Consider the following 11144-nt stretch of genomic DNA (forward strand, 5'->3'; position numbering starts at 1 on the left):
GGTGGTGGGTGTACACCCAGGACCCCATTCAAGCCCACAGTGGCCTGGTCTCAGATAGCTGATGAAAGTTGCAAGTGAGAATTTAATCATCGCTTGCAGCTGGGGTTGGCATCGCTCCCCACTCCCCCTGATGTCGAGGGGAAATGAGCGAGGTTTAGGACTGTGGCTCATGCATCTGCAATGGCTGTTGTGGGTACACGGTCCAAACCTCCTCAGAGACCCTGGCTGACAGAGGAGGTGTTCAGACTGGCTGAGAAAAAGCGACAAGCCCACTCTTATTGTCTACAGCATGCCACGTCAGAGAATGAGGAGGCTTACCGCAGCCTTCGCTCAGATGTTCGGAGAACCGTGAGGCGCTGCAAGGATGGGTGGTGGTCGCGGGTTGCTGAGGAGATGGAGTCTGCATCAGTGGCCCGCGATCACAAATCGCTCTTTAATTCCCTCAAAAAGTAACCTGCAGCGCCACACCTATCACCATCATTGGGGAAAGAATGGTGATCCAATCTCTAACCCCAGGAACAGGTTTACAGATTTGTTGAGCATTTCTGTGAGGTCATGGAGGAGGGGAAATCCCTCAGCCTGGAAAACATCATGGGGCAAAGTGGGGATGACCCTGCTGAGGCTGCGGTGCCTCAAATATTTGAAGAATTAGTCACCCCCTGTGAGTGGCTGGCTGAGGTGCCATCTGTTGAGGAAGTACATAAGGCGATCCGGAGTTTGAGACCAGAAAAAGCACCAGGCAGAGATGATCTCCCAAGTGAAATGCTGAGGGAGGGTGGCGGTTGTGCACCGACTGCGTCTCTCTCATCATCATCATGGTGACTAGGAGATGTGATTTTTACACAAATGAACAACTCAATTATTTTCCTTTAAGCCCAAATGGATAACCTAAAACCATTTATACACGTGCTTAAACCGATAAAATATGTTGCTCCAGTTAATCCGAACTCCACGTTATCGCCACTACAGTACAGTAGTTGCAATATCTTTACAACGGTGGGGCGGAGTTTGATTGATGTTGATTGGCGTGGCTCTGTTGTCATCCACTTATTGGGCCGAGTCTTCTGCTGGACAGGAGCAGGAAAGTGTCATCACTGAGCACACGCATCATCGATTGACCTATTGTTTACCACACATTTTAGTTTTGTTCTTTAAAAAAATACATTTTCTTAACTTAAACATAATTTATACCCCTATCTCAGTGGTTTTTGGCATAGAGATCCACAAAAAATGATAAAATGTTGCATTATCCGCGGATAATCGAGAGTCTACTGGATTTGGATCTCTCTCACCAATGTAGCCACAGAGCTACCTCTGTGATACCCTTCACGTTAGAGAAGGGCCCACGGAAGTGGATGTCACAGCGCTACTTCTGGGATACCCTTCACGTTAGAGAAGGTCCCGCAGAAGTGGATGTCACAGCGCTACCTCTGTGATACCCTTCCGCTAGAGAAGGGCCCACGGAAGTGGATGTCACAAAGCTACTTCTGGGATACCCTTCACGTTAGAGAAGGTCCCGCAAAAGTGGATGTCACAGAGCTACTTCTGTGGTACCCTTCACGTTAGAGAAGGGCCCACGGAAATGGATGTCACAGAGCTACTTCTGTGATACCCTTCACGTTAGAGAAGGACCCACTGAAGTGGAGGTCACAGAGCTACTTCTGTGGTACCCTTCACGTTAGAGAAGGTCCCGCAGTAGTGGATGTCACAGAACTTCCTCTGTGATACCCTTCACGTTATAAAATGTCCCACGGAATTGTATATCACAGAACTACATATGTGACCTCTGTTGCACACAGCAGAGAGCGCCGCTTTCCCGCCCGCCACCAAGAGCAACTAATTCTAAACCATCGGCGTCGGGAATAAGTGAAGTTAACCGTGTAAAATATGTTCACGCGATGGATGTATTCTATTTTGTGCGCTCACCCTCGGTGACTGGCTATCGAAGCACTGCGCTCCAGAACGCTTCGTCACAGACTGCTGCCCAAATCTCGAAACCCACAATCTCAGCGGCGCAGGCTCGGCACTCTGACCTCCGAACTCCGCGCCACCCGCCGATCTTGCGAGCGTGACGATGCGTGCAGCCTCGAATGTCGTGGCCGTTCTAACGGCGCACGCGTGGGATCAAAGCTTCACAACCCAACTGGCCAGACGCTCCCCTTAACGGACCGGCTGGCCAGCTCGGGGTAATATACGAGAGTTACACTTCTGATGGAATTCATACAATCATCCAAGGGGGGCTAGTAAACTCAACAGATACGCTGCCACGGTGGGCGTATGGGCTTGCGGTGTTCTGGACTTGGGATACTGAGGTTCGCGAAGTTTAATTCCATCTTCCGGGGGCACAGCCGTTGAAACAACATCGGGCGAGGGCAGGGGGGGAAGGAAAATGTTTCTTAAAATCCATGTCCACGCCCGCTCGCCCGCCGGCCCATCTCTCTCCACCTGGGAATGTGAATGCGGTTCACCGCAGTGAGTCGATCGGCAGGTGGCACGCGGTTGGGGTCAAGTGTGGGTGCTGCCATTTCCTCCAAGGCTTCTGACCGGCGTGGAGCAGTCGGCAGAGGTCGCAACCGGGTACCCGATACCCGTACTCTACCCGATACCCGGCTACCCGTACCCGGCCGGGTACAGGTACGGGTACCCGTTTGCGACCCTGGTGCGGCCGGGTACGGGTACGGGTAGACCGTGAGTCACTGGTGAGTAACCGTTTGTCACTCATTTCCCAACGTCTTGTCTCTTCCACAATTCAAGTTCCTAGAATCAACCCACCCGCGCCTGCAACATGGCTTCATCCCAGAGGTCGCAATCAGGTAACCGATACCCGTACCCTACCCGTACCCGGCCGGGTACGGATACGGCCGGGTACGGGTACGGGTACCCGTTTGTGACCCTGGTGCGGCCGGGTACGGGTACGGGTAAGGAATCAAAACCCGTTTGCGACCTCTGGCAGTCGGTCAAACCCCCGTGTATCCTCTCTCTCCTCTTTCGCTCTCTCGAGAGGAGAGATACTTTAAACCCCTTTTATTGTTGCCAGCAGCAATAGCACAGGAGCCAATTTCGATACGAAACAAAGTCACCAACAAAAAACTAAGCAAATACAATGTTATCAGCGCGTTCGCCAGATGCGGTCATCATCACGTTTGGCCAGAGCACCCAGGTGGTGTAGATCCGCGTCAACAACCGCGCTCCAGTGCTGTTCAATCGGCATGAAGTCATCGGCGCGCGGTCGGCGTTGCCCGCGCGCTCCGTGCCCGAATGGAGGTGTTCGAGCGGATCATGGGTGGGGTGGGTGGGTTGGGTGGCGGGAGTCATAATGGCCATGTCAGAGACGGCCACCCAGCCGGCACCGCTGAGCGATGCTGCGGTCGAGCGCGGGTCGCCGCCTCGCTTGATGCCGTGGTGGGTCTCGAGGTCCAAGTGCGGCAGCGTCGGCCGAGGACTGCGCGAAGCACGTGAATTATCCTCGACGCGAAAGTTATCCCGTCGCGTTGAACCACGCAAATCACTCTGTGGATGTCCGTGTGGCTGATGGGATGCGCTAAAAACCAAATTTGTTTTGTATGCAGAGAGACGGACGTGGGATGGGATCCATACACCGTCCACTTGTTTGTTTTGTTCCTTAAGAATGCATCGAGTTTGATATTTACACTTCACTTGGATACGTCCCAGCGCTGTGAATTAAAGCGAGAATTTGGGCCGACATATGATGGCCATTTCCCTCCGCGGGGACTTGGGGACTCGGGACGCGGGGACTCCAGAACTCGGGGACGCGGGCCTAGCGTGGTTAGTGTTAGGGCTAGTGTGGTTAGGGCTAGTGTAGTTATGGCTAGTGTGGTTAGTGTTAGAGCTAATGTGGTTAGTGTTTGGGGCTAGTGTAGTTAGGGTTAGGGCTAGTGTGGTTAGTGTTAGAGCTAGTGTGGTTAGTGTTAGGGCTAGTGTAGTTAAGGTTAGGGCTAGTGTGGTTAGTGTTCGGGTTAGTGTGGTTGGTGTTAGGGTTAGTGTGGTTAGGGCTAGTGTGGCTAGGTTTGAGGCTAGTGTGGTTAGTGTTAGGGCTATTGTGGTTAGGGTTAGGGCTAGTGTGGTTAGGGTCAGGGCTAGGGTGGTGAGTGTTAGGGCTAGTGTGGTCAGGGTTAGGGCTAGTGTGGTTAGGGTCAGGTCTAGTGTGGTTAGTGTTAGGGCTACTGTGGTTAGTGTTAGGGCTAGTGTGGTTAGTGTTAGAGCTAGTGTGGTTAGTGTTAGGGCTAGTGTAGTTAAGGTTAGGGCTAGTGTGGTTAGTGTTCGGGTTAGTGTGGTTGGTGTTAGGGTTAGTGTGGTTAGGGCTAGTGTGGCTAGGTTTGAGGCTAGTGTGGTTAGTGTTAGGGCTATTGTGGTTAGGGTTAGGGCTAGTGTGGTTAGTGTTAGAGCTAGTGTGGTTAGTGTTAGAGCTAGTGTGGTTAGTGTTAGGGCTAGTGTGGTTAGTGTTAGGGTTATTGTGGTTAGGGTTAGGGCTAGTGTGGTTAGGGTCAGGGCTAGGGTGGTGAGTGTTAGGGCTAGTGTGGTCAGGGTTAGGGCTAGTGTGGTTGGGGTCAGGTCTAGTGTGGTTAGTGTTAGGGCTACTGTGGTTAGTGTTAGGGCTAGTGTGGTTAGTGTTAGGGCTAGTGTGGTTAGTGTTAGAGCTAGTGTGGTTAGTGTTAGAGCTAGTGTGGTTAGTGTCAGGGCTAGTGTGGTTACGGTTAGGGCTAGTTTGGTTAGTGTGAGGGCTAGTGTGGTTAGTGTTAGGGCTAGTGTGGTTAGTGTTAGGGCTAGTGTGGTTAGTGTTAGGGCTAGTGTGGTTAGTGTTAGAGCTAGTGTGGTTAGTGTTAGGGCTAGTGTGGTGAGTGTTAGTGTGGTTGGTGTTAGGGCTAGTGTGGTTAGTGTTAGGGTTAGTGTGGTTAGGGTTAGGGCTAGTGTGGTGAGGGTCAGGGCTAGTGTGGTGAGTGTTAGGGCTAGTGTGGTTAGTTTTAGGGCTACTGTGGTTAGGGTCAGGGCTGGTGTGGTTAGGGTTAGGGCTAGTGTGGTTAGTGTTAGGGCTACTGTGCTTAGGGTTAGGGCTAGTGTGGTTAGTGTTAGGGCTACTGTGGTTAGGGTCAGGGCTGGTGTGGTTAGGGTTAGGGCTACTGTGGTTAGGGTTAGGGCTAGTGTGGTTAGTGTTAGGGCTACTGTGGTTAGGGTTAGGGCTAGTGTGGTTAGTGTTAGGGCTACTGTGGTTAGGGTTAGAGCTAGTGTGGTTAGGGTTAGGGCTAGTGTGGTTAGTGTTAGGGCTAGTGTGGTTAGGGTTGGCTCATCCAGTCAGGGCTCGGTATCGCATTTGCGTCCATAACCACAAAATATACCCCCACAAACCATAATCTGCACCCCATAAAATACAATTTTCTAAAAAACTATTTCTAAAAAGTGGAAGACAAGCACGCACGTTAACTAAATGGGCAGCGACATTGTTTTTCAGAATGGATGTTCACGATTGATTCCCCCCTCTTATTTATTCTTCATTTTTATTAAATTCTTCCGTTGTCCCACTCGCCGCTGACCGTAAGACCCCCAAACTGTCGCTGCTTTGTCTCTGCGTCATCGGAAGCAGCAGCGGCAGCAGCTCTGGCTGCTTTGAGCCTTTAGGATGCCGTCACTCGACGGGCAGCCGAGTGATTTGATCTCTCTCTCTAGTACTCTCTCTCTCCGTTATATATCTCTGTGCTCTCTCTCCCTTCGCTCTCTCTCCCTTCTCTCTTTTTTTTACGATCAGTGGAAACAAGAAGATACTCGGTGTAGTTGGCACTTTGCTTCGTTCATCATTTCGTAATTTTTTTTTTAAATAATAACTTTGATTCTAGATTTGAAGCGTTCGTGACTGCAAGGATTCATATTCTTAGGTTTTTTCCGTAAAGTCACGTAGGTAAAAAATAAAAATTAATAAAAGTAAAATCAAAATAAAATAAAAATAAAAATCACGACGTTTCGGAAGCAACACAAGCTTCCGTCTTCAGGTGGAACAGTCACAGCACGGTTACCTGTATCTCTACCCTCACTTGATACAGCTATCGTGCTGTGACTGTTCCACCTGAAGACGGAAGCTTGTGTTGCTTCCGAAACGTTGTGATTTTTATTTTTTATTTTACTTTTATTAATTTTCATTTTTTACCTACGTGACTTTACCGAAAAAACCTAAGAATATATTAACTTTGCTTTATGTAAACCCCCACCTCTCGCTCACTCTCTCGCTCACTCTCTCGCTCCCTCTCTCTCTCGTTCTGCACGCAGCCCTTCTCGCAGTCCGACGGCCTCCGACGGGTAGCTCATAACTGCATGCAGAGCTCTCCGTCATCTGCCACCGAGCACACGGCCTCCTCCAGCGCCCACTGCTCCTTGAAGGCCGGCACGGCGTGGGTCAGCCGCGCATGGCGGAACTCCAGCCACAACCTGGCTCCGACCAGAGCGCGGAAGATGCCCAGGCTGCTGGCCGGACGTTTCCCCTCCAGGGCCACCTTCTTCGCCCTGTGTATGGCGAGCTTGGCGTAGCCGACGAGCACGTTGACCAGCCACTGAAGATGTTGGGATCCGTCGCCCTTTTGGTATCCAAAGATGAGGACCGTCGGGGCTCTCTCCCTTCGATCTCTTTTTTTTACGATCAGTGGAAACAAGAAGATGCTCGGTTTAGTCGGCACTATGCATCGTTCATCATTTCGTTTTTCTCCATTGCTTTGCTTTATGTGCTCCCCCCCTTTTTAAATGAAATATTTTACGTGTTTTACCATGGTGCAACAAAATCAATCTGTGCTACTTTCTTCGTAGACGCAAAGATCAACACGAAGAACCACGCTCTGCTCCTCCTCCTTTCACCTTTCCTATCTCTCGACCCCCCTTCTCTCTACCCCCTTTCTCTCTACCCACTCTCTCTACCTTCTCTCTCTCTATCTCTACCCCCCCCTCTTTCTATCTCTACCCCCTTTCTCTCTAACCACTCTCTCTACCACCTCTCTATCTCTACCCCCTCGCCCTACTCACTCTCTCTCTATGATCCCCCTGTTCTCTATGTATTTTTTAAAATTACAACAAGTGCTGCATCCGCACCCAGCACTCCTCACAGTCCTACGGCCTCCGACGGTAGCTCACAACTGCACACAGAGCTTTCCGTCTTTTGCCACCGAGCACACGGCCTCCTCCAGCGCCCACCGCTCCATGAAGGCCGGCACGGCGTGGGTCATCTGCGCATGCCGGAACTCCAGCCACACCTTGGCACTGACCAGAGCGTGGAAGATGCCCAGGCCGCTAGCCAGACGTTTCCCCTCCACGGCCACCTTCCCCGCCCTGTAAATGGCGAGCTTGGCGTAGCCGACGAGCATGTTGACCAGCCCCTGAAGATGTTGGGATCCGTCGCCCTTCAGGTGTCCAAAGATGAGGACCGTCGGGGAGAAGTAGAGGCTGCACCTTAGGAGGATGTTTCTAAGGACCTTGAACAACAAGTCCAGGCTCTTGCACTCCACGTATTGGTGCGCCACCGTCTCCACTTTACCGCAGAACTGGCACTCCGGGGACGGGTCGGTGAAGCGTGCCAGGGAGGCGTTGGCGGTGACGGTGCCGTGGGCGATGCTCCAGCTGAGGTCGCCGATTCGGTTGTACATCGGGCTAGAGTAAAGTTCCCTCTCCCCTCTCTATTCTCTCTCCCTTCTCTCTCTTTCCCTTCTCTTTTTTTTAACACCAGACACTTTTTATTTAAGTTAATTCCACTTTCTAGGAGATATGTTTAAATGCCCAGGTAATTACTGGACTGTGACCACCTGTATCGACAACATGATTTTCATTGCAAGTCTCGTCGCACATTTTTTTGCGATATATTTAAAGTGTAAACACTTGGAGGTGGGGGGGGGCATACAGTTGAGGCTGAGTCGACCTAGGGGAAGCCCTCGACCGGTTCAGACGATCGTCACTGGTGTTGTGCCGTGAGCGGAAGTCGAACTCGGGTCGTCAGGTTGGCAGCGCAGCGCGCTGACCACTACACCACCGTTCCCACCTGTGTGCAACACCACCACCGCCACCGCTAGCCCCCCTCCCGTGTGCCGTGCCGTCATTAATAGGTGCTCGCTAACACCACTGGCCAGCCCTACAAAGCCACGTGGTGGACAGGAGGTGTCTGCAATGAGCGCTGCCCTTGACGGCGGGGGGGGGGGGGCGACGTGGGGCGGCGTGGGGGTTTGTGCAGGGTGGGGGGGGTGAAGGAAACAGGAGGAGGACTTCTCCACAAATCTGTCTGTCCGCCTGATGAAGCTGGTTGTAATTACTGGCGAAACGTCGTACTCAGATTGTAAATGTTGTGGCTTGGCTCTCCAACACACCGGTGTGCTGTACTAGTATACTACACTATACACTACTATACACTACACTATACACTACACTATACACTACTATACACTGCACTATACACTATACACTACTACACTATACACTACTACACTATACACTACAACATACACTACTATACAATACACTATACACTACACTATACACTACACTATTACACTATACACTACACTATTATACACTACACTATACACTACACTACTATACACTACACTACTATACACTATCTTCTTGGTTCTTTCGGTAAAGTCACGTAGAAGGGAAATAATAAAATAATAAAAATAAACATAATAAAATAATTCCCACGACGTTTCGGCCACAACGCAAGCAGCCGTCCTCAGGTGACGCTGTCGAAAAGACAGCGTCTGAATGGGCACCACCAGGCTTGGCAGCGTATATTTAAGCTGGGTTGGAGGGGGAAGGGGCGCCTTGACAAAGGAATTTAGCATATATATGAGAAATGCAGATATGGGATTAGTCACTACTTGTGGAATGCGCAGGAGGTGGGGGGGGGTTTCAAAGTCATATTATGCCCGTGCATTATGCAGTATGCAGGATTAGCATGCAGCATCAAAGGGAGGGAGTAGGGTTAGCAGTAATAGAGGGAAGGAATTTTAATAGTAAGGGGCTGCAGCAGCTAAACCACCACGTAAAAAACTAAAATATAAACTACATCAGTATCATCAATATACTAAATATATTCTCCAATAATCTGAGCTACTAACAGTAAGTCATACATTATAATTCTATGTCGCAAAAATATAATATGCCTCCAGCTAAACTTTTTTCTCTTACATCACACGGGTCTACCCCGTACTATATACTGCCATAGACAAACCCAACATTAAATTATATACTGCATTACTATACACCACCCTATACCTTAGACTATACATTGTAATATTACACTATGTATTATTTTACCCACCCTACTGTATACCACACTGCTGTATATTCACTATACAATTACAATACTATATATTACCTTATACATTTTATTAAACATTACACTTTTATACTATTTATTATACAATCTGATATACACTCTACCATTGACCATCGCGTGAAAGGTACTAAGAGGAAGCAACGAAATATGTCAATGGGAGAGTGGTGAGAGGAGACTTGCAGCGGAGAATAAAATATATATAGTCAATGCTAGTGAGTGGACTGCGGTCTGAAAGTCACCGTAAACGTGAACACAATCAGTTAAGATCCGAAATGGTTTATTACGTCCTTCCAATGATTGCTGAGCCAGAATCCATCTTGTCGGTTGAAATTGTCTCTGTGTTTGTATATGTGGATCGCCTCATGAACGAATCCATATATACAAACACAGAGACAATTTCAACCGACAAGATGGATTCTGGCTCAGCAATCATTGGAAGCTGAGCCAGAATCCATCTTCTCTGCATTTCCCATAAATATGTTAAATTCCTCTTGATATGCAAATTCCTCTGTCAAGGCGCCCCTTCCCCCTCCAACCCAGAATAAATATACGCTGCCAAGCCTGGTGGTGCCCATTCAGATGCTGTCTTTCCGACAGACCTGTTCTTCACCTGAGGATGGCTGCTTGCATTGTGGCCGAAACGTCGTGAGAATTATTTTATTATGTTTTATTTTTATTATTTCCCTTATACGTGACTTTACCAAAAGAACCAAGACGATGAATCCCTGCAGTCACGAAAGCTTTAAATCGAAATTTACTATACACTACACTATACACTACTACACTATACACTACTACACTATACACTACACTATACACTACACTATACACTAGTGCTGTACTAGTGACGAATTGGCCACGTTCTGTTTACGTGACAACCCTTACTAGTTGGCTGTGTCGGGTGGTGGTGGGTTTTAACGACACATTTATATATTTACGCGATTTAACCCAAGAAACTCGATTATGGATGATATTGGTCGCGAAAGCCTCCTACGTGTTAAATTGGGGGGGGGGGGGATTGGGAACCTATTGCGCCCAAAACGCGGTGCCATTGCTCGACCCGGCATGACAGGACGAGGGGCGAACGAATCCCATCGTAAAATCTCAGGGAGCAGCGTAACGAGCGGCGGGAAAGGTCTGCGCAGCATGAGTCATTCTCCCGCGTGGTAACTCTCGCGTTGGGGCCACTTTTTAGTCTTGATGCAGGGCCGCACTCTCCCGCACGAAACTTAACTATCATTTGAAGTTTTCGTGACTGCAGGGATCCATACTCTTTGGTTCTTTCGGTAAAGTCACGTGGGTAGAAAATAAAATTAATTAAATCACGACGTTTCGGGCGCAACACAAGCGTCCGTCATCAGGTGGGACAACCACAGCAAGAAACAATTGGTGAAGTGGGCAAAATGGCTGCTGTAACAGGAGGCTACGTAGGTAAGCGAGGGGGGGGAGGAGCCAGGGAGGAGAGATAGAGAGGGGGGTGTGGGGTAGGGGGAGTGGAGTGCTACAAGCTAGAGGGATTACAGGGCGAGCAAGGCACGGGCACGACAAAAAATGTTTATACCTACGTGACTTTACGGAAAGAACCAACGAGTATTAACTATTATTATTTTCTATTTTATCAGGTGTAAGGCCCAACGGAGCAGCCACGTAGCTCTCTGGTCGTAAGCGACCTGGTCATCGCGAATGACAGCAGCTCGACGAAGTGGCGGCTTATCATCGTCACCACGTGGAAACTCATGGCAGTAGCCAAATGATCTGAACGCGTGACGTCGATTCTAAATGCGGAGAAACATCCACGTGACCACGGGGAGAGAGAGACATCACA

The sequence above is a fragment of the Lampetra fluviatilis genome, chromosome 60 (assembly GCF_964198595.1).
Source record: "Lampetra fluviatilis chromosome 60, kcLamFluv1.1, whole genome shotgun sequence".
Classification (NCBI taxonomy): domain Eukaryota; kingdom Metazoa; phylum Chordata; class Hyperoartia; order Petromyzontiformes; family Petromyzontidae; genus Lampetra; species Lampetra fluviatilis.